A 27,667-nucleotide genomic window follows, 5' to 3' on the forward strand; every position below is an offset into this window, starting at 1 on the left:
CAACAGGGCTAAGAATTGAGTACTGTACGAGGATGCAATAACATCTAGGTGAAAATAAAACCTCAAATCATTGTATCCCTCATGTATTAAATGTTTGGCCTAGGCCCAGCCAATGACCCAGAAACTCATGGCTAGAATGGTGAGATTTCAAAATGTTACTGAGTAAAATAATTTCCAGGAAATACTATCTTCAGACACAAGTGTTATGCTAAGCTCGACACAAATGCAAATCAGATACAGAAAGCCTATCCTAAATGAGCTTAAAGGGGAGGTGAGTTCGTAAATAACCAGGACACATAGTGGCACGGGTAAGGGTGTTTGGAGAGCAGGAGCCTTGATACAGAGGTGGAAACTGCCGTAGTTTCTACAGGACATGGTGCAGGAGACCATGCTCAGCTTGGGCAGAAACCAGGTTGAAGGGGGTCAGTGGAAGCCAGGATCTGTTCATGCTATTTTTGGCATCACAGGCCTGGATAACATTAACCTTTGTAAAGCTAACGGATCATCCCATAGACTCAAGTTAAGCTCTTGGGCTCTTAGAGGCCCCTGTTGGTTAGGAGGCTCCCAGGAGAGGCCATATCCCAGCTGGATTGTGTTTGGAAATTTGGAGGTGTTTATTAGACACCTCCTATGTAAAAAAAAGCTCTACAAGGCATTGCAAGAAATGCTAGGTAGGATTATATTTAAGGATCTATAAACAATTATGATTATCTTAAGAAAGATGCAAGGAAAGAGAGGATAGATGCTGAAGATGCATTTGATGAATGTCAACATCTGTTCCTGATTAAACTCTCTGAACCAGGAAGAGACAGAAGGATTGTTCATGTGAGGAAGATGATAGTAGAGGACACTTACTCTTTGGAGTCACACTCTGTCTATTTTCTAATTGACCTAAGCCAATTAGCATACCTGTCCACTTGGCCATTGTGTAGGAATGAGCCAATGTCTGTCCATTGGACCAGTGTGATATTAGGATATTTCTTCTGGCTCCTAGGAAAGCAACTGCCTAGAGAGATGTTTTATGTGAACAAGAAAACATGTAGCCTTAGGAGGTCTCTGGTAGCCATCCTGGGACTAGGGGAGGAAGTGGCCTTAGACCTAAAACTGGGAAGATGATTGACTAGATCAAGCCTTGCCTGAAACTTGCTGGTGGGACTTTTTTCTTTTTATTGTCTTTCTAGGGTCCCATCCACTGTATATGGAAGTTCCCAGGCTGGGGTCAAATCAGAGCTGTAGCTGCTGGCCTACGCCACAGCCACAGCAACATGAGATACAAGTTGTGTCTGTGACTTGTTCCATAGATCTCGGCAACTCCAAATCCTTAACCCACTGAGTGAGGCCAGGGATGGGACCTGTGTCCTCATGGATCCTAGTCAGATTCATTTCCCCTGAGCCATGGGAACTCTTAGAATACTGATCTTAAATTAAGAGGAAACATCACATTTAATGGGGAAACATTGGAGACATTCTCATTAAAGTCAAAAACAAGGAAAGATTGCCACGGTCCCTTCTGTAATTCAATACTGTTTTACGCTGCATTAGCCAAGGAAGTAGGATAGATAATGAGGAATGGGTTTTGGAAGAAGACTTACAGAGGATAGTATTATCATCTATCAATGGTACTATCTTCTATTCAGAAAACTTAAAGTAATCACTCAGAAAACAGTTGTAGGAGAGTTTAGAAATATGGCTGGGAATCCAATATAGGGGAAAAATGTGTAATTTGTCTATATACCAGTCACAGTCAGTTATAAAATATGAAAAATGAGTTTACTCACAATGGTCGCAAATAATATGTAGAACCCAGGCTTTAAAATAACAGCATTTCACAGAGGGCAGTCATTTCAAAAATATACTTGAATAATTCCCAATGTCAGTGGGAAGGCAGCCCCACTCAGACAAAAATGGCCTCTGCGTTTTTAGAACTCAGTGAGGCAATGAATACCAAAAGCTTTAACAGCTTCAAAACACTTTGTTTCCTAACCTTTATCTGTCCAGAAATTTATCCTAAGGAAATTGCTAAAGATTTATTCAAAGGCTTAGTTCCAAAGACATTCATTGAAATGTCTTCCATAAATACAGGAAATAATTAAAATGTGGACAAAATGGATTAGGTCAATTTATTCTGCTATTTTCATACATAATGGGATCGTTTGCAATTATTGAAAACATGTTATAAAAGAAGAATTGTTGATTTGGAAAGACAGATATGTTTTTCCTTTTTCATATTCTTTTCCATTATAGTTTATTACAAGATATTGAATACAGTTCCCTGTGCTATTTAGTAGGTCCTTGTTGTTTATCTATTTTATGTGTGGTGACATCTGTCAATCCCAAATTCATATTTTATCCCCCCCCTTTCCCCTTTGGGAACCATAAGTTTGTTTTCTATGTATGTGAGTCTGTTTCTGTTTTGTAGGTAAGTTTGTTTGTATCCTTTTTTTTTTTTTTTGATTCTGCTATAGTGCTATGATGTTTGTCTTTCTTTGTCTGACTTACTTCACTTAGTAGGATAATCTTTACATCCATCCCTCTTGCTGCAAATGGTGTTATTTCATTCTTTTTTATGGCTGAGTAATATGCCATTGTATATATATATACCACAACTTCTTTATCTGTTCCTCTGTCGATGGACACTTAGGTTGTTCCCATGACTTGGCTATTGTGAATAGTGCTACAATGAACATAGGGGTACATGTATCTTTTCAAATTATTCTCTGGATATATGCCCAGGAATGGGATTGTTGGATCACATGGGAACTCGATTTTTAGTTTTTTGAGGCACCGCCCTACTATTTTCCACAGTGGCTACACTGATTTACGTTCCCACCAATGGTGTAGAGGGTGGAGAGAAATAAGAGGGAGAGGGAGAGAGGGAGGGAAAGAGAGAAGGAGGGAGGGAGAGAGAGAGTCAGAAGTGATGGGTGGGAGCCACGTGAAGGAGCAAACATCAGGAGGCCATGGGGCCATCTTGGAGGCTGTGGGAAGAGAGGAAAGAGCTGGAGACGGAAGGGGGGTGGGAGGGAGCCATGGTGACAGGAGGGCAGAAGTTTGGGAGGATCTCTGATAGCAGGTTGGGTTTGCCAAAGCTGCGAAATTTGAATTTGGAGCTGAGCTTACTTACATCTCTGGGGGTCACATAGGCTCAAGTGCCCTATGGAATATGCATGGGATTGGCCTGCAGGCTCTTGCTGCCTATTGGGGAGAAGTTGGAGGATCTCAAAAAGCACCTATCTGAGGTGGTGCTGGAGGTGAGGTAGATGTATGGTATTAACTAGGGGACCAAGGGGCTGAAAGGTTTCTCCAAAAGGGGAATAGCAAAGGTAGGAAGACTGGGGTGTTCAGGAAAGTTTTATTTGAGCATAAAATATAAAGGCGTTATGGGAGGGAGATGCAGAGAAACAAGCTTCCAGGGAAAATCTTGTCAGCTGTGCTAAGCCTGCAGGGGTTTGGCCAAAAGGGACCCAGTGAGACTAGCACTGTTCATAAGCCATCGGGGATGCGTGGGGTGGGTGAGGGGAGAGGGGAGAAGTGTGGGGTGCAAAAAGGAGGCTATTTGAAGGCAAACTGTTAGGCTTGCATGTAAAAGGTGAGAGATCGGGGAAGGTGGAGGGTGAGTCATGTGTAGGGAACAAATGGAGGGGGGTTGCCAGTGGCAGAGAAAACTGGGCAGGGCCAACTTTGCAGGGAAATGTGGGGTTGGTTTTGGCCATGTTGGCTAAGGTGAGGGCAGTGTCCAGATTTAGAATCCAGCAAGGGTCCGGGTGCTGGGGACAGAAACCCCAGCCTGGGTCAGGATGGCCAGGGGATGTGGGGGGCTTCCAGCTATGGCTGAGAGTCAGACAAGGGAGGTGCATAGGGGAGAAGGGTTGACACGAGCCTGGAGGAGAAGCTTCAGTTCTCCGGGGGAATGACCCAGCCAGAGCCAGGACTCAGTCTGACCATGGTGGGGAGTCGCTGGAGGGAGGCAGGGCAGCAGCTGTAGCATCTGACCACAGAAACTGGAGAAGAGGGGCCCAGTGGGGCACTGCCTGAGCCAGGGGTGCTAGCATGACACTACCTGAGTTCTCACCTGTGAATTATATTCTATTACTAAAATAATATAAATTATAACATTATCAATTAAAATGTATAGGGCAATTACTGACCTGGATAACACTGATTCATATGCCAGATATTGTTCTAAGCAATTTCTAAATATCATCAACTCGTTGAACTCTCAGAACAAGCCTCTATGCTAGGCATGAATATCATGACTGTTTCCTTGAGGAAACTGAGGCACAGAGAAGTCAGGTAACTGTCCCAACATCACCAAGCTGGGCTGGAGTTCTCACCCAGGCTGTGCATCTCCAGACTTCTGCTCTCTTAAGGCCACTATTAGGGTTAATGTACTTCTGGGAACTTAAGATCCATAAAGAAAGGGGAATAGGAGTTCCTGCTGTGGTGAGGATCTGGCATTGCCACAGCTGTGGTGTAAGTCACAGGTGCAGCTTAGATTTGAGCCCTGGCCTGGGAACTTCCATATACTGTGGGTGCAGCCAAAAAAAAAAAAAAAAAAAAAAAAAAAAAAAAAAAGAAAGGGGAGCATGTTAACGGAAGGAACAAGTTTCTCCAGGAAGCAGGTGTAAATGTGCAGAGAGGGAGGGATGCCTGCATTAGTGTGGGAAGCATCTTATAGATGATCTTGTAGAGGACAGGTTTTCAGTCAGTTACTACCTCTATCCACCACCCCCCAGGCCAAATATTAGCCTTTTAGGGAGACCTTCTTGGATTGATTCTATTTCTGCCTGCGTGTGTGTGTGTGTGTGTGTGTGTGTGTGTGTGTTTTGTTGGCTGAACTTGAGGCATATGGAAGTTCTCAGGCTAGGGGTTGAATCGGAGCTCTAACTGCCAGCCTACGCCACAGCCACAGCAACGCCAGAGCTGAGCCTCGTCTGCGACCTACACCACAGCTCATGGCAACGCTGGATCCTTAACCCACTGAGCAAGGCCAGGAATCGAACCCGTGTCCTCATGGATATTAGTTTCGTTACTGCTGAGCCACAACGAGAACTCCCTTGAATTGATTCTAGTAGTGAGAATTTTATGCCATGGCTGCTGGGAGGCAATCTGTTGACTGAATCTTTGCACTTTCATCATGGCGCAGTGCTGAGTTGGCCTCTGGCTGGAGGTTTTGTTTTGCTCTTTATTGTTTTGTCTCAAGATCTCTCATCCATTGAGCAAATATTGACTTCTTGAATTAACTTGTAATGTCTCCAGCAACAGAAGTCAATATTTGTTGATGGCATATCTGGTGACTGAGTACAATGAATAGTCTCCCTATCAATAGGAGCACGTGTGAGGAAAGCCTGCTTTCCTTTTCTTTTTTCCCTTAATGTTAATAGTATAGTTTCATTTATTATGTACAAAAATATCATTGTGACAGGAGATCAGTATACAAATTATTGAGATATTTTATATGATTTTTCTTATTAAATCTCTCAAATTCAATGTGTATCGTATACTTACAGTGCATTACAATTTGTTTTTTAACTTTATTGAAGAATAACTGGGAGTTCCCGTCGTGGCGCAGTAGTTAAGGAATCCGACTAGGAACCATGAGGTTGCGGGTTCGATCCCTGCCCTTGCTCAGTGGGTTAACGATCCGGCGTTGCTGTGAGCTGTGGTGTAGGTTGCAGACACAGCTCGGATCCCGTGTTGCTGTGGCTCCAATGTAGGCTGGCAGCTGTAGCTCCGATTAGACCCCTAGCCTGGGAACCTCCATATACCGTGGGAAGTGGCCCTAGAAAAGGCCAAAAAAAAAAAAAAGACCACACACAAAAAAAAGAATAACTGATAAATATAATTGTATATATTTAAATTGTACAACCTGAGGACTTGAAATACACATACCACTGCAGAACGATGACCGAGATCAAGGTAATTGACACATCCATTGGCGCACAGAATGAACTCTTTGTGTGTGTGTGTGCGTGTACTTGTATGTGTGTGTGTGGTAAGAATGCTAAAGCCCTCTCTCAGCAGTTTTAAATATATTGCACCATATTATTAATTATAGTTGTCATGCCCTACCTTAGGTCCTCAGAATTTATTCTTCTTATAACTGAAAGTTTGTACCTTTCGAATTTCATCACTCCTTTCCCCCCTCTGTGCCCTAGGCCCAGCCCCTGGAAACTCTCTCTCTATCCTCTGTTTCTATGAAATTAGCCTTTTATTTATTTATTTTTTAAGATTCTACATATAAATGAGATCATACTGTATTTGTCTTTCCCTATGTGGCTTATTTCATTTAGCATAAAGCCCTCAAGGTCCATCTGCATTGTTGTAAGCAGCAAGACTTCATTCTTTTTTTTTTTTTTTTTTTTTGTCTTTTTGTCTTTTGTCTTTTTGTTGTTGTTGTTGTTGCTATTTCTTGGGCCGCTCCCGCGGCATATGGAGGTTCCCAGGCTAGGGGTTGAATCAGAGCTGTAGCCACCGGCCTACGCCAGAGCCACAGCAACGCAGGATCCGAGCCGCGTCTGCAACCTACACCACAGCTCACGGCAACGCCGGATCGTTAACCCACTGAGCAAGGGCAGGGACCGAACCCGCAACCTCATGGTTCCTAGTCGGATTCGTTAACCACTGCGCCACGACGGGAACTCCCATTCTTTTTTTTTTTTAATGGATGAATAATATTCCATTGTATATTTAATCCACATTTTAAAATCCATTCATCTGTTGATGGACACAAGTTATTTCCATATCTTGGCTATTGTGAAAATCACGACATCGGACATGGGGGTGCAACACTCTCTCTTCAAGACACTGATTTCATTTGTGTGTGTGTGTGTGTGTGTGTATGGGTGTATATATATGTGTGTGTGTGGAGTAGGATTGCTGGATCATATGGTGGTTCTATCTTCAGTTTTTTGAGGATCTTCCATATGTTCTCCATAGTGGCTGCACCAGTTTACATTCCCACCCGCAGTGCACAAGTGTTCCCTTTCCTCCATGTCCTCACCAACATTTGTTTTTTATTGTCTTTTTGGCCATAGCCATTCTGATAGGTCTGAAGTGATATCTGATTGTGGTTTTAATTCCCCTTTTCTTTTAAGTCAGACGTTCTCTGTTCTCTGAGAGTGGGCTCCAGAATAGCAGGAACATTTTTTGGAGTTCCCATCGTAGCGCAGCAAAAACGAAAAAACAAATCCATTTAGGAACCATGAGATTGTGGGTTTGATCCCTGGCCTTGCTCAGTGGGTTAAGGATCTGGCGTTGCCGTGAGCTGTGGTGTAGGCTGCAGCTGCAGCTTTGATTCCACCCTTAGCCTAGGAACCTCCATATGCCATGGGCGCAGCCCTAAAGGGACAAAAGACCAAAAAAAGGAAGATTATTCAGGAACATTTTAGAAATGAAAACTCTTGGGCCTCCCCTTAGTCTTGATGAATCTGGAGCACCAGGTGTGTTAGCAAAGTTTAACAACTGGCTCACTGAAAAAAAATGAGAAAGTTTATGTATTTATATACATTTGTAATTATTATATATTTTACAGATATATAGGCTATGTAGCACACATGTTACAAATAAATAATAACAAAATATTCAATACTCCTTGTTATAAATTTCGTGTAGCGAATTGATTTTCACGGAATATTTTCATTGATTTTTGCCAAAGTTTTCAGAGACAACCTGTGGTTGCAGCAGATGAGTAAGTGTAATTCCATTGTGCATGTTGGCTGATATTTTTGTTTACACTGAGGAGTAAGATGAAAGTGAAGAAAAGAGGATGCATGTTATGTTAGAATGTTACTTGTTTGTCAACGACACGAGCAACTTCTTGACTGAATCAAATAATAGTTTTTGAGTACAAATACTGGAAGACTATCTCCTCAGTTTTAAAATTTATATTTGTCTTTTTGTTATTCACAGTGGAATAGCTACAGGCTATTTATGTTTAAAATTACGTGTCTAAACTTACATGCTTAAGTTTGATTATTAAAAATTTCTCCATCATTTTCTTAAATTTAGATAATCAGTAAAATAATAGCCACTTATAGACTTCCGGCCTTTGCCTCTATCTGTGGTGTAAATACTTCCATGGCCAATTTCAAGCCACATGACACCATAGGATGAGGAATTAGGAGGAAATGTGGAACAATGCATCATTTTACGCTGTTTCCACAACACGATATAATAGATAGATGTCCTAAAAAGCGACGTAATAGAAACAAGAAGTAAAATAATTAGCAAATACTTTTAATATAAAGACATAATTTCTTTTTTTAATTTTTAATTTTTATTTTTTGTCTTTTTAGGGCCACACCCTCGGCATATGGAGATTCTCAGGCTAGGGGTCGAATCGAAGCTGTGGCTGCTGACCTACACCACAGCCACAGCAACACCAGATCTGAGCCGTGTCTGTGACCTACACCACAGCTCATGGAGACACCGGATCCTTAACCCACTGAGAGAGGCCCGGGATCAAATCAGTGTCCTCATGGATGCAAGTCAATTTCATTTCTGCTTGGCCACAACGGAAACTCCTAATTTCTTTATAATACATTTTTAAGGATTTATTTTTTAATGATAGCTCTATTTCACAACTGGCTTGCAAAAGTCCTGCAAATCTATCAATCAGCCCTTGTGAGCTGTTCTGAATCACTCCAGAATGCCACGGGACTCAGTAATGTGTGTCAACACGCCGTCCAGGTGATTCTGACGACACTAACTTTGGAGAACCACTGCTTGAGCAGATGCTGAGGACAAGAAGGGCATTAACTGTAATTAACCTGGTGTGATGTGCGTGGATCTGGCCAACCCTGTGCGGTACTTAACTGTTTAAGTGGATTCAGATTTGGGGAGGAAAGGAGGAGTGTGTCTAAAGGGGTCGAGAGGAATGAGAAAAAGTTTCAACATTGGATCTTTGATTTTTTTTTTTCTTCCAGATCTGGCCTCGTTTGGTAAATAGCTATCCAAATAAACCCGAGGCCAAAATTATGGCTCAGTTTATCCTCTTGAAACAAAAAATTGCCGCCAATGCAACTGCTCAAATGACATGTCCTCTGGAGTCTATAACAATGGGTTCATTTATTCAATAAGTACTTGTTAAGCATCTGTAATGCTGGTGATGGAGACCACAGAACAAGACAGACCAGGACCCTGATCTGAAGGAGTTTATATTCTAGGAGGAAGAGTTAAAAACAAAAACAAAAAACAGGTAAATGCCAGATAAGTTAGATAATTGCTGGAACTATTATGTGCTACAAAGTAAACAGCAGAAAATGATGTCATAGAAGGTATTGGGTGGGAAAGAGCTATTTTTTTGGCCAGAGTGGTCAGGGAAGGCCTTATAAGAGGAGGTGACTCTTAAGTGAAGAACTGAAGGGAGAAAAGAATCAGAATCCAGCCTTGGAACTACCTGGGTGAAGAGCTTCCAAGCAGAGGGGATAACAGCCGTAAAGATCTTGAGGTGGGAGCAGCCTTGATGTGTCTAAGGCCTGCCTGCCAAGGAGGCCAGCAGGCCTGGAACAGTGTAAACAAGGTCAGGATGATGGATGTGTCAAAAGGCAGACTGATAGGGGCCCGATCAGGCAAGGCCTTTGGGGCCACAGCAGAAGTTTTAGATTTCAAGTCAGTGATTGGTCTCTTTTCTGCTTTAAAAATGATGCTGACTGCTGAGTGGAGAACGGGCTGTAGAGAGCAGGAGTGGGAAAGGGAAGGGCGCTGGGGAATGTTGGAAGGGTCCAGGGCAGACAGCATGGCTCAAAATGGAAGAGGCCAGGCTCGGGAGGCATCTCGGGAACAGTGGACCAGACTAGCTGAGGGACTGGAACAATTTCCTTTTAAGAACAAATGAACCATTCACCCTACCATCTTTAAGCAAAACAGACTAGGATTCTTTATGTTTATGCCTGCTAATATCTTACCCACCTTGGCCCATCTATCACTTTCTTTTTTTTTTTTTTTAAATGATTTTTTTTTTAAACCATTTCTTGCGCCGCTCCCGTGGCATATGGAGGTTCCCAGGCTAGGGTTTGAATCGGAGCTGTAGCCACCGGCCTACGCCAGAGCCACAGCAACGCGGGATTCGAGCCGCGTCTGCAACCTACACCACAGCTCACGGCAACGCCAGATCCTTAACCCACTGAGCAAGGCCAGGGATCAAACCCGCAACCCCATGGTTCCTAGTAGGACTCATTAACCACTGCGCCATGACGGGAACTCCTAAATGATTTTTATTTTTTCCACTATAGTTGGTTTACAGTGTTTTGTCAATTTTCTATTGTACAGCAAAGTGACCCAGTCACACATATATCTATATATACATTCTTTTTCTCACTTTATCCTCCATCATGCTCCATCACAAGTGACTAGATATAGTTCCCAGTGCTATACAGAAGGATCTCATTGATTATCCATTCCAAATGCAATAGTTTGCATCTGTTAACCCCAAACATCTATCTCTTTCTACCTTCTTTATAGAGCTGCATTTACAGTGTCTTAGGAAGATGGTGGCCTCTTTTTTTTTTTTTTTTGTCTTTTGTCTTTTGTTGTTGTTGTTGTTGTTGTTGTTGCTATTTCTTGGGCCGCTCCCGCGGCATATGGAGGTTCCCAGGCTAGGGGTTGAATCAGAGCTGTAGCCACTGGCCTACGCCAGAGGCACAGCAACGCAGGATCCGAGCCGCGTCTGCAACCTACACCACAGCTCACGGCAACGCCGGATCGTTAACCCACTGAGCAAGGGCAGGGACCGAACCCGCAACCTCATGGTTCCTAGTCGGATTCGTTAACCACTGCGCCACGACGGGAACTTCTTTTTTTTTTTTTTTTTTTTGATGGTGGCCTCTTAATTGGATGGAGGCATCACTCAGAAGACCTCCATGAAAACTGCATATAGTGCTCTGAGTCCAGCCTCATGGAGCTTAGGTTGATAAGGACCAAGCAGGGGTTAAGAAGGGAGATCACCCAGCAGCCCCCGGTACCTGTATGCAGGTGGGAGCAACATGACAAGTGGGTGTTTGTACCCTTCCCACCCTGTTTGAATTAGGTGAGCAGGCCTCTGTGTGGGTCTGGGAAACATCACCTTTTCCCATGTTACTGGCCAGGCTGAGGTGTGCATTTGGCCAGGAATGGGGTTGGCTCCCAGAGGACTCTGGCCTGTGGACTGCTTCACGTATATTTGCTTGTCCTTTGATATATACGGAATAGGAGCTGTCACCGGGAGGGTTCACAGGGCCTTCTGCTGCCAAGGTCATTACGACGGTGCACCTTTTGTAGATTGTCCAGGATGTGGACTGATTAAAAAAAATGGTTTATCCCCTCATTTATTCACTTAACGAGTTCATCCTTGTTCTCTGAGGCTATGACATTTCATGTAAATGCATTTTTCCATATATGCCTTTAAATGTCAAGGCAACTTTTAGGCCATGACAATTTTTGAGAATTTTGGAGAGACGTCTTTCTAAAGCAGGTGAGTCTTTTAAACAGAGTGTTGACATGGTTTAACTTCCTGGATGACTCATATTCACCATTATGATGGTCAGTTACTCCTTTTCACTCTAATGCAGTGATGTCCTGCCCAGGAAGCTGACTTCTCCAGGAATCCCTTCATTCCCTTGATTTTTTTGTGCAGCATGAGGTTCTCTGTCCAGTGTTTTACACCACTAGCTCCTACTAATGGCGCACAGGTGGACAGTACCAGCAAACAGGGGTCATCCTTCACTTACTCTTGTTAGAAAATTGGTGCTTTTAAGAAGATGGTTTTAATTTGGGAGGTTTTGTCTAAGTTAGCCAGCCTGCTGTTATGGAGAGCAGAAGGCTCCAGAAGTGGTGGCTTTTTTTTTTTTTTTAAATCCCTCCAAGTAGAATACACTCTCTGTGACCCACTACATTTGTGTGTTATTTATCAATACAAAACCTTTTCTTAAAATTGGTCCTGGTTCATAGAAAGTGAGGAAGATGACAAAGAAAAATGCTTTCTAGGTTATCCAAGCAGAAGCTGAAGGAAGAAATTTGACGAGGAAACCCTCCTCCTCCCCGCCGCCGCCCCCCTGTAAGATGTAAAATAACATCAGTGAGACCTGTGTCACCAGTCCCTGCTACTCAGGCCATGCCACCCCATCCCAGCCACGGGTCCAGTAGCCATGAATGGAAGCTCATGGGAAGCTTCAAGGCAAACAGTCACAGCTATAATGCATTGCATTTTTTTTTTTTTTTAAGAACGGCTTATGCACTGAAAAGAACCTGGTTCCTAGGGGAGGTGACCTCATGGATCTTCTAGAGGGTCTACCACCCTGCTTGGATGTGTAGGAGCTGCCTTGCTCCAAAATTTGTGATGGGAAGAATTTGATGCAGTCATTTCCCTGAAAACATAAGTGGTGTCTTTCTTCCAGTCCCTGAGTTTCAGCAACAGAAGGCTCTTTTCAGTGCTCTGGGATGGGTGTTCTTATCTTTAGCAGCAGTTAAGTCCCCAACAGTAAAATCAAAGGCAACACAGGCTTCTTCCAAAGGCCAGGCACCAGAAGCGTAGGTGGGAAGGCTCAGGGCTGCCTGCTGAACCAAAGCAGAGGAGAGGTGGACCAAGAAAGTGTCCCTGTTCTGCCTGCTGTTCATTCCCTTCCTTTGGGGAAATAGATACTTACAGCTATTTATACACAGATGTGGATTTTTTTTTCTTTTCTTCTTTAAAGAGAAAGGCCAAAGATTGTCGTTGTCTATGTCACATCAAATTGAACATCTTCGGCCCCTTCCTCTGCTTTTTGTGGTGATTGGCTGCATGAGCCACTAGCACAGCAGATGTAGATTGAATAGGATGGGACCATCTGGCTTTTCCAAAGGTGTTTTCCCCGACGCCAGGAGTAACAGGGGCTGCCCTGGACTGTTGACTCTTACTTGAAGAGAAATCTGTGGTCTAAAGACTTTCCTTTATTCCTTGCTTTTCCCAGCACCAATGGACAGGCACTCCACCTGTCCTGCAGGGGAGGCTGTTGGCAAAACTTCGTGTCTTGTAAACCTGAATTGAATCTTCTGGGCCATTATTGACCTTGGTTTACTGAGTGCCCTTGATGAGTAAAAGCCTGTGCTCCTTACATAAACAAGAGGAATGCCTAAACATTAAACAAGAAAAAGCCAAAATAGAACAACAAAACAACCAACCGAACAAGCAAAATAACCCTCCTCCCCCCACAAAACAGCCATCATCCTGCCATTCTTCCCCCAACTCCCCAGCACTGTTAGCCGTGTCATTTCATTGCTAATCTCTTTTACTTGATTATGTGTTTGTTTGTTTGTTGGGGGGAGGGGCTTATGGATTTCCTGAGCTGGAGAATGTCAGTGCTTTCTGCCCAAATAATACGATCAGAAAATCTTTCTGTTTTCTAGGTGCAGGGAGCATAGTCTGTAAATCCCAGCCATCCAGTGAATGCTTTATTACAAAGAGCTTTCAAACACTGCATTTCATTTGGGGAGGGGAAAAAAATGCCTGCATTTAACTTCTGCCTCCTAATCTTTGGCTGAAACTGCTCAATTTCATATTTCAAAATACCCCATCTTGGCGAAGTGGCTAACTGCTCCACTTTGCAACTGCATTTCATTTGGGGAGGGGAAAACAAATGCCTGCATTTAACTTCTGCCTCCTAATCTTTGGCTGAAACTGCTCAATTTCATATTTCAAAATACCCCATCTTGGCGAAGTGGCTGGCTGCTCCACTTTGCAAATGCAAGGCACCACCATCATGCCTGCTCGTTTTCGTGCTCCCCACCCCCACGCCCGTGTTGGCTGATGCCTTTGTCCAAAAGGCAGGCTTTCATCAAATTGCATTCTGATTGACTGACCTGGATTTCTGCAGGAAGCTGAACACAGCAGCCAAATGGATTTGACCAAAACTCACTTTGCTGGGATTTCTAGTCTCTTTCAGAAGCAAGACATGTTTTATGAGCAGGCTGAAGAATATTATTCAAGAACAATTATACAAGCTAGAGTCACAATGAAGGGGGTTTTAGGGTTGGGTGAAATCTTGGGTTATCTGTCCTGAGCATTCAGCTCTTTGGGGAGACTCTGGTATTCTTTTGGGAGCATCTGTTGAGACCAAGTTTCAAAGTTCATAAAACCATAGCCTTCTGAACAATGAGAGCTGATCTTTTAACTGTCTATTCACCACCATGATAGCTGGATTCAAAACACACAGCCATTTCGGTCCATCTAACCAAGGAGCGTGGTATCCAAAGTGGGGTGTGTTCCCGTGGACTTACTTCGTAATGACACTAGGTGGTGCTGGGCATGACATGCAGGGATTCATAACTTCCTGATGGGGCTCACGCACCCTGGTCAAGACCATTGTTGTTTGTTTTCGGCCTCGCCGATGACAGTGGCTTCCAGATGATTTCTTGGACACCAGCTATTTCCTCTTCCAATCCAACTGGAAGCCCCAGGATTATCATGGTACTTTCCCCAATCGAAACCCAAAACTTCCTATTATTTTTCTAAAACAGCCTTTTAATTTTATAGTGGTTTTAAATTTATGGGGAAATTGCCAAGTTCCCATATACTCCAAACCCACTATCCCCTATTATTATTTATTATTAGTGCGTTACATTTGCCACAATAAAGAACCAATGCGAATACATTATTATTAACTAAAGCCCATACTTTGTTCAGATTTTCTTAGTTTTAACCCAATGTCTGTTTTCTCTTCTGGGAGCCCATCCAGGTACCACATTGCCTTCAGTCATCATGTTTCCTTAGGCTTTTCTGGGCTGTGACATTTCTTAGACTTTCCTTGTTTTTGATGACCTTGACAGTTTTGAGGAGGATTGACAAGGTATTTTGTAGGATGCCCTTCAGTCGGAATATGCCTGCTTTCTTTCTCTCTTTCTCTCTCTCTTTTTTTTTTTTTTTTTTTGTGCACCCATGGCATGTGAAAGTTCCCAGGCTAGGTGTCATATCGGTGCTACAGTTGTGGGCCTATGCCACAGCCACAGCAATGGTGGGATCCAAGCTGTGTCTGTGACCTGCACCACAGCTCATGGCAAGGCCGCACGCCCAATCCACTGAGTGAGGCCAGGGATCAAATCTGCATCGTCATGGATTCTAGTCAGATTTGTTTCCGCTGCACCACAAAGGAACTCCCCACCTGCTTTTTTTCATCATAATTTTGCACTGTACATTTTTATGGGTTTTGGAAAATGCACATATTCACTGTTAAAATGTTGGTCAGATAAATAATGACCCACCAAGGGTATCCACACCCTAACCCCTGAAGCCTGTGAATGTATTACTTTACATAGTAAAAGGGACTTTGCACACATGGTAGTTAAGGATTTTGAGATAGGAGTTTATTCTGGGTTATCTGGATGAGCCCAATATAGTAATCATAAGGGTCCTTATAAGTGGGAAGCAGAGTGCTGTTGGAGATGTGATGGAAGCAAGAGGTTGGCGTAATGTGAGAAAGGGGGCCATGATCTGAAGAATGCAGGCAGCCTCTTGAAGCCAAAAAAGGCAAGGTGTTGATTCTACCCTAAAGTCTCCAGAGAGAATACAGCTATGCTATATATACCTGTTGATTTTAGATTTTTCACCACCAGAACTGTAGGAGAGTAAATTTGTTGTTGTTTTAGGCCACTAAGTTTGTGTTGATTTATTGCAACAGCAGTGGGGAATTAATATAGATTTTGGTGCCTGAAAGTGGAGTGCTGCGGTAACAGATACCTAAAAATGTGGAAGCAGCATTGAAATTGGGTAATGGTAGAGGCTGAAAGGACCATGATAGAAGAGGTCAAGGTTGCCTTGAACAGACTGTTGGTAGAAATGGGAATATGAGGACCCAGGAGGAAGTCAGGAGCATGATGGGCAAAGGCTGTGCTGTCTTAGAAAAACACCTGTGTCGTCACAAACAGAAAACTGGTAGAAATATGAACATTAAAGGTGCTTCAGGTGATGGCTCAGAAGGAAGTGAGGAACATTTTTTTTAATTAAAATATAGTTGATTTTTAATATTGTGCTAATTTCAGATATACAGCAAAATGATTTGATTATACATATGTATGTATATATACATACATATATATGTAGTTTTTTCCAATTCTTTTCCATTATAGTTTATTGGAAATATTGAATATAATTCCCTGTGCTGTACGGTAGGTCCTCGTTTATCTGTTTTATGTTTAGTAATGTATATCTATTCATCCAAAACTCCTAATTTATCCCTTCCCCCACTTTCCCCTTTGGTAACTGTAAGTTTGTTTTTTATGTCTATGAGTCTATTTCTGTTTTGTAAATAAGTTCGTTTGTATATATTTTTAAGAGTCCACATATAAGTGATATCATGTGGTATTTTTCCTTCCCTGTCTGACGTTTCATTTAGCATGATAATCTCCAGGTCCATCCATGTTGCTGCAAATGGCATTATTTCATTCTTTTTTATGGCTGAGTAATATGCCATTGTATAAATATGTCCTACTTCTTTTTATCTTTTCATCTGTTGATAGACATTTAGGTTGCCTCCAAGTCTTGGCTATTGTAAACCATGTTGCAGTGAACATTGGGGTGCATGTATCTTTTTGAATTAGAGCTTTCATCTTTTCCAGATATATGCCCAGGAGTGGGATTGCTGGATCATATGAAGAAATGAGAAGTATGTTATTGGAAACTAGAGGAAAGGCGATCCTTGTTATTTAGCGGCAGAAAACTTAGCTGAGTTTCATCCTACAGTTGTGTTGAAAACAGAGCTGAACTTAGATATTTAGCTGAAGGGATTTCCAAGCTCAGTATTGAAGGTTCAGCCTAATTCTTTTTTTGCTGAGAAGAAAGAGATAAATTGAAGGAAATGTTTGTTAAATAAAAAGGTTCAAGGGAGTTCCTGTTGTGACACAGTGGGTTAATGATCCAGCTTGTCTCTGGAGACACCAGTTTGATCCCTGGCCCGGGGCAGTGGGGACACTGCTGCAGCTGTTGTGTAGGTTGTAGCTGAGGCTCAGATTCCATCTCCGGCCTAGGAACTTCCATATGCTGCAGGGGCAGCTGAAAGAAATGAAGGAAGGAAGGAAGGAAGGAAGGAAGGAAGGAAGGAAGGAAGGAAGGAAGGAAGGAAGGAAAGAAAGAAAGAAAGAAAGAAAGAAAGAAAGAAAGAAAGAAAGAAAGAAAGAAAGAAAGAAAGAAAGAAAGAAAGAAAGAAAGAGGGAGTTCCCTTTGTGGCTCAGTGGTTAATCCTAACTAGGATTCATGAGAATGTGGGTTCAATCCCTGGCCTTTCTCAGTGGGTTAAGTGTCCTGCGTTGCTGTGGCTGTGGTGTAGGCCAGTGGCTACAGCTCTAATTTGACCTCTAGCCTGGGAACTTCCATATGCCATGGGTGGGGCCCTAAAAAGCAAAAAAAAAAAAAAAAAAAGAAAGAAGGAAGGGAAGAAGGGGAGGGAGAGAGGGAGGAAGGAAGACAGGGAAAGAAAAGAAAAGAAAAGAAAAAGCAGTAAGTCCTGAAACTTGGAAAATTCTTAGCCTGTCCAGATTGCAAAAGATACCAAACTTAGAAGATCCACTGTTGGGAGGTGTGCACCTGAGAGAAGGCCAAGTATAGCTGGACAAATCTTTGCTAGTATTTTAGAGGAAGAAAAGAGCACAGTCTTTAGTGACACAAAGGGCCCTCTAAAGAGATTAGGTTTTTGACTCATGAACTCCCCTCAGTCATCTCAACAGAAGCCAAAAATAGAGATGGCATTACCCAGGAATGATCAGTGAGGCAGTCTCTTCTCTAGTGGAGTGAATCTTCGTGACATACATGGGAGTCATTAAAAACCCACTGGTTTGGGGGAGTTTCCATTGTGGCTCAGCCAGTTGAGAACCTATGTATATCTTCTTTGGCGAGGTGTCTGTTTCGCCCATTTAAATTTTTTATTTACTTTTTTATTTTTATGTTTTGGCCACACCCACAGTATGTTCAAGTTCCTGGGCCTGGAACTGAATCTGCACCACAGCAGTGACCCAAGCTGCTGCAGTGACAATGCTGAATCCTTAACTGTTGTACCACAGGAGAACATTTAAAAAAATTTTTTTTGTTTGGAGTTCTTCCTATGGTGCAATGGGTTTGGCAGTATCTCTGGAGTGCTGGGATGCAGGTTCGGTCCCCAGCCTGGCATAGTGGGTTGTGATACAGCACTGCTACAGCTGCAATAGGCAATCGCAGCTTGAATCTGATCCATGGTCCAGGAATGCCATATGCTATAGGGCAGCCAAAAAAGAAAACAAAAATTTTTCTTTTTTTTTAAAATTAAAGTATAGTTGATTTTCTATGTTGTACCAATTTCTACTGTACAGCAAAGTGAGACTGGCTATAGTTCCCTGTCTATACAGTAGAACCTTGTTGTTTATACAGTCTAATAATTTGTGTCTATTAACTCCAGACTCCCAGTCTATCCCACTTCTTCCCTCAAACCCTGCCCCAGCAACCACAAGTCTGTTCTCTAGGTCCTTGAGTCTGTTTCATAGATAAGTTAATTTGTGTCATATTTTAGATATCATGTGGTATTTGTCTTTCTCTTTCTGACTTATTTACTTAGTTTGAGACTCTATAGTTGTATCCATGTTGCTGCAAATGAAATTATTTTGTTCTTTTTTTTTTTCTCAGTGTTTTGCAGAGATCATAGTATCTTCTATTTTTTTTTTTTTTTGGTCTTTTTGCTATTTCTTGGGCCGCTCCCGCGGCATATGGAGGTTCCCAGGCTAGGGGTCTAATCAGAGCTGTGGCCAGCAGCCTACGCCAGAGCCACAGCAACGCAGGATCCGAGCCTCGTCTGCAATCTACACCGCAGCTCACGGCAACGCTGGATCGTTAACCCACTGAGCAAGGGCAGGGATCGAACCCGCAACCTCATGGTTCCTAGTCGGATTCGTTAACCACTGCACCATGAGAGGAACTCCTATTTTGTTCTTTTTTATGGCTGAGTAGTATTCCATGGTGTATATGTACTACATCTTCTTGATCCATTCATCTGTCAGTGGGCATTTAGGTTGTTTCCATGTCTTGGCTTTTGTGAATAGTATTGCTATGGACATAGAGGTACCTGTATCCTTTTGAATTGTAGTTTTGTCTACATGTATGTCCAGAAGTGGGATTGCTGGATCATATGGTATTTCTATTTTTAGGGTGGTTTTTTTTTTTTGTTTTTTTTTTTTTTTTGTCTTTCCATATTCCTGGCATATGGAATTTCTCAGGTTAGGGGTCGAATCAGAGCTGCAGCTGCCAGCCTAGGCCACAACCACAGAAATGCCAGATCTGAGCCGAGTCTGTGACCTACACAACAGCTCGTGGCAACGCCAAATCCTTAACTCACTGAGCAAGGCTAGGGATTGAACCTGCATCCTCATGGATACTAGTCAGATTTGTTTCCACTGAGCCTCAGCAGGAACTCCTATTTTTAGTTTTTTGAGGAACCTCCATACTGTTTTCCATAGTGGATTGTACCAATTACATTCCTACCAACAGTGCAGGAGGGTTCCCTTTCTCCATAACCTCTCCAGCATTTGTTATTTGTAGATGTATTAATGATGACCATTTTGGCTGGTGTGAGGTGGTACCTCATTGTAGCTTTGATTTGCATTTCTCTGATAATTAGCCATGTTGAGTATCTTTTCATGTGCCTACTGGCCATCTTTATGTCTTCTTTATAGAAATATCTATTTAGGTCTTCTGCCCATTTTTCAGTTGGGTTGTTTGCTTTTTCTGCTGTTGAGTTGTATGACTTATTTGTATATTTTGGAGGTTAAGCCTTTGCATCATTTGCAAATATTTTCTCCCATTCTCTAGGTTGTCTTTTCATTTTTTTTCTTTGTCTTTTTGTCTTCTTAGGGCCGCACCAGCAGCATATGGAGGTTCTCAGACTAAGGGTCCAATCAGAGCTGCAGCTGCTGGCCTATGCCAGGGCCACAGCAATGCCAGATCCAAGCCATGTCTGCAACCTACACCACAGCTCATGGCAACACCGGATCCTTAACCAACTGAGTGAGGCCAGGGATCGAACCCGCAACCTCATTGTTACTAGATGGATTCGTTTCCACTGCACCATGGTGGGAACTCCTCTTTTCACTTTTTAAATGGTTTTCAGAACTTGGTCCATTTATAAGGTAATCTATTTTCTTATTGTTGAGTTTTAAGAGTTCTTTGTACATTTTCAGTGACAGCCCTTTATCAGATGTGTCTTTTGCAAATATTTTCTCCCTGTCTGAGGCTTGTCTTCTCATTCTCTTGGTAGTGTTTTCCATGGAGCAAAAATTTTAAATTTTAATGATTTCTAGCTTATCAATGATTTCTTTCCTGGATTATGCCTTTGGTATCAAAAAAATTCATCATCATACCCTAGGTCATCTAAGTTTTTTCCCCTATGTTATGTTATGGGAATTCTATAGTTTTGCATTTTGTACTTAGACGTATAATGCATTTTGGGTTAATTTTTGTGAGGTCTCTGTCCTGATGCATTTCACTCATGGGGAAATTAGGGGCAGGGAACTGAAGCAAGCTGCCAAAGACCATAGCGCTAGTAAATGGCGATATCAGGATTTGAACCTAGACCGTGTATCTCAGAAGTCCATTTGCTGAACCACAATGCTCTACTTTCCCTAATAGATGGGGACCAACATTCTTGTTTTACCCAAGTGAGAATCCTATGGTTTAGTGAATTTGGGAGATTTGTCTTGGAACTCAGCCAAGATATCATAGTTAGCTCTCTCTGGTAGTGCTCATATTTTCTTATTTATCTCTTGCCTTTTTAGTCAATTTGTAGGCTTTTAAATGGTAGAACCCTTGCTTTATTTTTCTTTGGCACACAAGCTCCCAGTACAAACTAGGTGTTCACATAATGTCAAGTGAATGATTGTGCAGTTCCAGGCTTAGTCCAGTTGCTAATCTAAGTTGGTACAGGATGTAAATTTAACATGGTCTTTAGTGGCTATATTTCCATTTTACTGGATGCTTGGAGGAGGTATCAGGAGCAGGTGATGACTCTCAACTCATGCTCTCCTGGCAAGAGAAAGGAGCTTGGTTCCCAAAGTTCTAACATCCTTCTGTAGACATTCCCACTACCCAAAACCCAACTTGTCTTCCGGCTCAAATATCACTATTCCTCCTGTGGGTCACCCAGTCTGACTTTTCCCTCTTAACTATTCATGGCTTAAGTCACTATGTGGCAGTGTCCAATAGAAATTTCTATGATGATATAAATGATCTATATCCATGCTGTCCAACATGGCAGCCACTGGCCACATGTGGCTGTTGCGCTCTGGAGATGGAGCTAATGCCACTGGGGAACTGGATTTTAAATTTTATTGAATTTTAATTAAACAGTCACAGGTGGCTATTGATGACCTTATTTTAAAGTATAGATCTAGATTTAACTTCCACCTTGCTGTCTCCATCCCAGTTCTCTCTTCCGAGCCTCCAAATTAATGTTCATCTGACTACTAAACCTCCCTGCCTAATGTGACCTGACATAGACTGATAGCTTTTGGAAAGTGACTCTTTTATTTATTCTTGTATCCCTCATGTCTGTGCCTAACTCATTTCCTGGCATATGATAGATGCTTGAAACAGTTGTGATGAATACATTCTAAGGTGGTCTGCCCTTTGAGACAGTGTGATGAGCCTCTTGGGAGCCGATGAGTCCTGAGGTCTCATGCACATTAACATTCTTGTGGTTCTCAGAGTGACTTTGCCAGGAAAGGAGTTGTGTTTGGCAGACTGTGTTCTAGACTCTGCCTGCTGCATTCTAGGACAGATGGACAGGCAGCCTAATGCAGCCTTGGCCTTATCACCAGCTTATCCCCTTATCTCTCTGAGCATCAGGTTCTTTGTACCACGAGGCTCTTGGATTTGGGAGTCTCCCCAGGCCCTCCTGCTCTGATGCACACTTGCTGCATTCCACAGGAGCTGGGAAGCTAGAAGTCCCTCCAGAATTCCCCAGGTCTCCAGGAGGCATGCAGAGTTGGAAAGGATGGGGCAGCTAGGTGATGGGAATCAGCCCCGTATCATTGGCAGGGAACCTGGTTCTTACCAATTCCCCTCCACCTGTCCTCTAGTTATCTCTTTGCTAGATAAAAATGACACAAAAACATAGTGGCCCCAACCATACTTTTTTAGTACCTCTCATACTTTCTCAGGTTGGCTGGACTGATCTGGGCAGGTGTGTTCTTGTGCGCAGTCAGATGGAGCTGGGCTGCAGTTATTTGAAGGCTTGACCAGGTTGAACATCCAAGATGCCTCATCCACATGGCTGGCAGTTGAGGCTGGCTGTTGGCTAGGGCTGTCACTGGAGCACCAGTGTGTAGCTTCTCTGTGTGGTTTGTTTGGGCTGGATTCCAAGTGGGAGCAACCCAAGAATGAGAGTTCCTAGTGAGAGCCTCAAGCAGAAGCTGCAAGACTTCTCATGACCCAGGGTCAGAAAACTTAGAACATAATTTTTACCACATTTTTTTTCTTTTTAGGGCCACACCTGTAACATATGGAAATTCCCAGGCTAGGGGTCAAATTGGAACTGCAGTTGCCTGCCTGTGCCACAGCCACAGCAATGTGGGATCTGAGCTGTGTCTGCAACCTACACTGCGGCTTGCAGCAATGCCAGATCCTTAACCCACTGAGTGAGGCTAGGAATTGAACCCATATCCTTATGGATACTAGCCAAGTTCTTAACCTTCTGAGCCACAGTGGGAACCCCTTGCCTTATTTTTTTGGACAGGCAGTCATTTTCAGTGCAGCCTGGGAATGTGCTGAGATAAGAATATTGGGACAGGAAAATCCTTCAAGACTGAAAAAGCCCAGGGAAATGTAGCTGATCATTTAGGGTTCCCTGGAGGAGCTGCTTTTAAGGTCAAGAGGGGAGCATCTAGATCTTGTCCCATATTCAATCAGAGCATCTCTCCGAGGTTCACTTTTAGATTTTTTTTTTAAGACTTCCATGGCTTTTAAAAAAAGTAATGTCATGACTGCGGTTGGGTGTGGGTCCCTGATGTGTGCTGTTGTTGTTGTTCCCTGGGTGCTCCGAGGTGAGCCTAGGTACCTGCAGCAGAAGGCAGACTCTCAAGCTTGGCTTGACCTTATAGAAAGAGGTGCTTTCTTAGATTGAGGCTCCCCAAAGGCATGACAGAGCTCAGAGAGAGCCCTTCTCTTCGCATGGGAAAAATACCACACTTTAGACATCCGTTAAATTTCTCACTGATCTATATGTCTCTTCATGTCTGTTGTCAAAATCAAATATAAAATGGAGACCAGAATTGCAAATTCTCATAAGCCACACAAGCAGAATTAAATCGAGCTTACACTTAAGCTATTTCTTGTAAATGTCTCTGATCATCATAAGAGAAACCTAGGCTACCTTCCTGAAAGTGCATGAGATAGTCACTTTAAGCCAATCCCCTGCCATCGAGAAACCTTCAGTAGAATCACCAATCATTAGAAAGATTAAGCAATCTTCTGATTTTCACTTTATAAGCCATCCTGAAACATCATGCCCCTGAGCTTCATATCAGGTTTAAATTTGAAATCTCTCAGTTTGCAACCTGTTTTTATAGGCACAATGAATTCTTTTTGTTGTTATTGTTGATTTTATTTATTTTTTAATTTAATTTTTATTAAAGGATTGTTGAGTTACAATGTTGTGTCAATTTCTGTAGTACAGCAACGCGATCCAGATGTATGTATATATGTTCTTTTCCATCATGTTCTATCCAGGAGATTGGCTATAATTCCATGTGCTATACAGAAGGACCTTATTGTCTATCCATTCTAAATGTGAGAGTTTGCATCTACTAACTCCACACTCCCAGACCATCTCACTCCCTCTCCCCTCCTTGGCAACTGCAAGTCTGTTCTCCATGTCTGTGAGTCTGTTTCTGTTTTGTAGATAGTTTTTTTGGTGCCGTATTTTAGATTCTACATATAAGTGATATCATATTCACCATGGATTCTTTTTTATGCTTTTTAAAAAAGCAATTTATTTTTATCATTAATTTATTTATTAGGTGCTCAAGTTGCCCCAGTTGTGGCCATGAGAGCCCGTTCAAGTTGACACATTCACTGATGACCTTCATGACACGCCTTGTTTTTTCCTTCAGACATGTTTCAGACTTTCAGAGACCTGGGGTTTCCCTTCAGCCTGCACCTGCCTGTTCTGTGAAATCTAGTTAGACTATAGCTGTTTTTCTTATGATGACCGAGCATTGATCTTAAAAATCCAACACCAGTCCCAGGCCAGACCGGGGCCAGCAGCCATGGGCTCATGGATGTCGCAAACCCAGGTGAAGCCCTTCTCTGTGCTTGTGGGGATGAACACTCCTTGTCAGTTGGAGCTGATTTATCAGCAGTGAGACACAAAACATGGGAACACAAAGGAGCCTCTTTGGCTGAACGGCACTTTCTTTTGAGGAGAAAGATAACCTTCTTTATTCTTCAAGCCTATAAGATATTGAGAAGAGTGTTGTAAACTGAATAACCCTGAACTCCCTGTCCATCCCACTCCTTCTCCCTCCCCCTTGGCAACCACAAGTCCGTTTTCTGTGCCTATGAGTCTGCTTCTGTTTCAGATAGGTTCATTTGCACAATAAACTCTTACTAAGTATTCTGGGGGTTTTAATTTTGCTCCTTCTGGATTTTTGACACCGTTAACTCAGTTTTCCACTTGAAAACCAGGTCCACAGTCACACCCTGTAGCACTTGTCACACTCCTGTCCTCTGGTGTATCATGAACTCTAAAGGGACTCACTAAATGAAGCCCCTTGTGAACAAGCCCAGGGACTCATCTTCCTGTGCTAGCTGTCATTTGTCCCACTGAATGGAAATCTCATCAAGAGTAGGAACTGGGGTTTCCTCATCTCTGTATCTTACTTGGTGCCTTATCTGCACACAGGAGGCTCTCCATGTGGTTTAGCCTGGGGTTGGAGGAATGGAAAAGCTCCACACTGTCCTACTCCTTTTTTGGGGGGAAACCCCCCTCGAGTCTCTGATCAGCTCTGAATCCAGTGCTTTGAAGAAGATGCTTTGCTCCTAAAAGGGAGAGTGCTGTCTTTTCTGTTTTGATGGATTGGTGGCCAGGCCAGGGGAAGGAGAGGTCAGGGTGAACAAGGAGGGGGAAAGTCTTGGCCGGCCATGCTGCTTGGGGAACTGGTCCAAGGCTGGGCTTGTCATGCTTCTCAGCCTGCTTTTAGTCACGGGGGTCATTAGGTTCTGTGACACATGGCCCTGACTCTCAGCTCTGAGAAGCATAGAAAGATAGGTTGAGTATAGTCCAGGTCCAAAACCTGCCATAAATTTGTCATGATCAATTTCCCTTTTTAGGCTCTGTCCTGTGTATGTATATTTGTGTGTGTCTGATGAAGGCCTGGGAATGAGATAACTCGAGGACAGTTGGCTCCTCAGCCCCATGTTCTTGGCTCTTCAGGGTGTTAATGTCAGTGGAAAGAATGTAAAAGCAATAACTGGTTTCTGGGAGGGCAGCACTTACCCTGCCACTTCCCTCTCCCTGGAATTAGTGGTTGGCTCATTTCTTAAGAATGATAAAGTTGAATGGTTCTTTCTGGCACATGCAGCTGTTCCCTGGTGGGACTGAAGGCAACAGGAAGGGCCCTTTCTGGACTGATGAAGCCAAACAATACTAAGGTCCTGAGCTATCAATAATAGAATCTGTCTTGGTTTGAGTAGAGCCTGAGACCATGGCTTGGGTGCAGGTAGTTTTCTGGGAGATGCTCCGAAGAGGGAGGAGAAAGGAGGGTGAGACAGAAGAGGAGGACGAATCAAAATGAGAGTGTGTAACCGTCAGAAGCAGGGCTCAATTTTGCCAAGACCTCTGAGAAGCATGGAGAATGTCCTTCTGAAAGGTGAGTGGCTGGGGCACTTATCCACTGGCCCCTCAGGCCCCCATAGTTGTGAATTTCCCCCAAGGAGTGACTTCCTTGTCCTCCTGACTGCACTTGGACTGGGTCTAGAAGGATTCTGCAGTGTTGTAGAAAGCTCTAGGGGAAAAAGTGGATCCATGGGTGGGATCCACTTGAGGTGGGAAGCCATCAATGAGAGGTGGGTCTATGCTTCAAGGAGCTGTCCACCAAGCAGGTTAGCATCTGAGGTGGGCCGAGAAGATGTGATATAGGGCATCTTCTATTTTCAGCAGGGACAGGCGCTGATGATGTCTTGAACCATACGGAATAGTAGGTCCTTGGGAATTAACTCATTGAAAAGGAATAGAAGAAATGGGTTAGGTGGTGGGCTTGGCTCTTTCTGCAATGCTTAGACTAGAATTGTTACCAGTTGGAAGACCCACCACTATTGTCTACTCCTGGTCCTACTTTTTACCAGCTTGAAATATTTTCTCATCTGAGACCAAAAATATTCCATGAAAAATGTGCTTCAAATTTATCTTCAGTTTCACTATTTTTTCATTTTTTGTTTCTTTAAACAAATCAAAATATTTAAATCCTTGAAGAGATAATGACCAAGAATTGTCTAAAATTATTGAAATACCATAAGCAAGAGGCTTGATATAACCAAATCAAGAAAAATATAAGTCATATATCATACCCCCCCATAGTCAAACTACTGAAATCCAGAGTTGAAAACCTGAAGGCAACCAGAGAAAAAAGAAATATTGCATAAAGAAGGGGAAAAAAGGTCTTTCTTCTGTTCCATTTTCTCACTCCCTTTTCTCCTCTTTAATTACATGTATATTAGACTACTTGATATTGTCCCACAGCTTTTGCAAATGTGCTCTATTTTTTTCACTCTTTTTTCTTTTGGGTTTTCAGTATGTAGAATTTTTATTGACCTATCTTCAAGTTCGCTGATCCCTTTCTCAGCTGTATCCAGCCTGCCAATAGGCCAAAGAAGTATTAATCTCTGGAACTGTGTTTTGTATTTATAGCATTTCCTTTTGACTCTTTTTGTCTCTTGGCTGAAATTTCCTGTTCCATTCAATTCAATGGATTCATATTTAACTTTCCCATTAGATTTATTTTCCTTTTTTTTTTTTTGTCTTTTAAGGGCTTGTACCTATGGCATATGGAGGTTCCCAAGTTAGGGTAGAATTGGAGCTGTAGCTGCTGGCCTTCACCACAGCCACAGTAATGCAGGATTTGAACCACATCTGTGACCTACACCACAGCTCACAGCAATGCCTGATCCTTAACCCATTGAGTGAGTCTAGGGATTGAACCCACATCCTCATGGGTACCAGTTGGGTTCATTAACCACTGAGCCACGATGGGAACTCCCCCATTAGATTTCTTAAGCATAATTATCGTTATTATTTTAAAGTCTATGTTTGACAGTTCCTGCATCTGACTCATTTGAGTCTGGTTCTATTTGTTATTTTATCTCTCTACAGTGGATTTTGGGTTGTTCTTTCTTGCTTTTTTTGTATATCTCAAAAATTTTGATTACATGCCAGGTGTTGCTGAAAATGAAAAATAAAAAAATAGCTGAGACCAAAGTAAATAGTATTTATATTTAGAAGAGGGCATGCCTCTCCTGTCAGGCAGTTAGCATGGGTGGTTGAGTCAGTCTACTTAGGAATGAGGCTATGGTTCAGGACACCACAGACTTGACTCCTTTGTCAGTGGGCTGCTGATGTTTTTTGTTTAGTGAGGGGCTGGAGTGCTTGGGGGTGACGCTGTTTCACACTCAGCTTTCAGTACTACTTGTGTGGTCAATCCTCCAAGATCT

At 42.8% G+C, this 27,667-nt stretch overlaps 1 protein-coding gene across 4 annotated transcripts in view; it reads left to right on the forward strand.

The window, feature by feature from the left end:
* The window catches only part of SLC24A3 (solute carrier family 24 member 3), an 808,408-nt gene that overhangs the window by 101,549 nt on the left and 679,192 nt on the right, over positions 1–27,667 (forward strand). The window contains exon 1 of one of the 4 annotated variants that reach the window (XM_085004594.1): positions 25,653–25,830. The exons of the other annotated variants lie outside the window; for them this stretch is intronic. The gene's annotated coding sequence lies outside the window, so the exon portion shown is untranslated. Of the gene's footprint in view, positions 1–25,652; positions 25,831–27,667 lie in introns of those variants that run through there. 4 annotated transcript variants of the gene reach the window in all.

Source organism: Sus scrofa, chromosome 17 (genome assembly GCF_054392235.1).
Source record: "Sus scrofa isolate SSC_HxYL_T2T_F1_AM1 chromosome 17, Sscrofa_HxYL_maternal_Yorkshire_Landrace_v2.0, whole genome shotgun sequence".
NCBI classification, from domain to species: Eukaryota; Metazoa; Chordata; class Mammalia; order Artiodactyla; family Suidae; genus Sus; species Sus scrofa.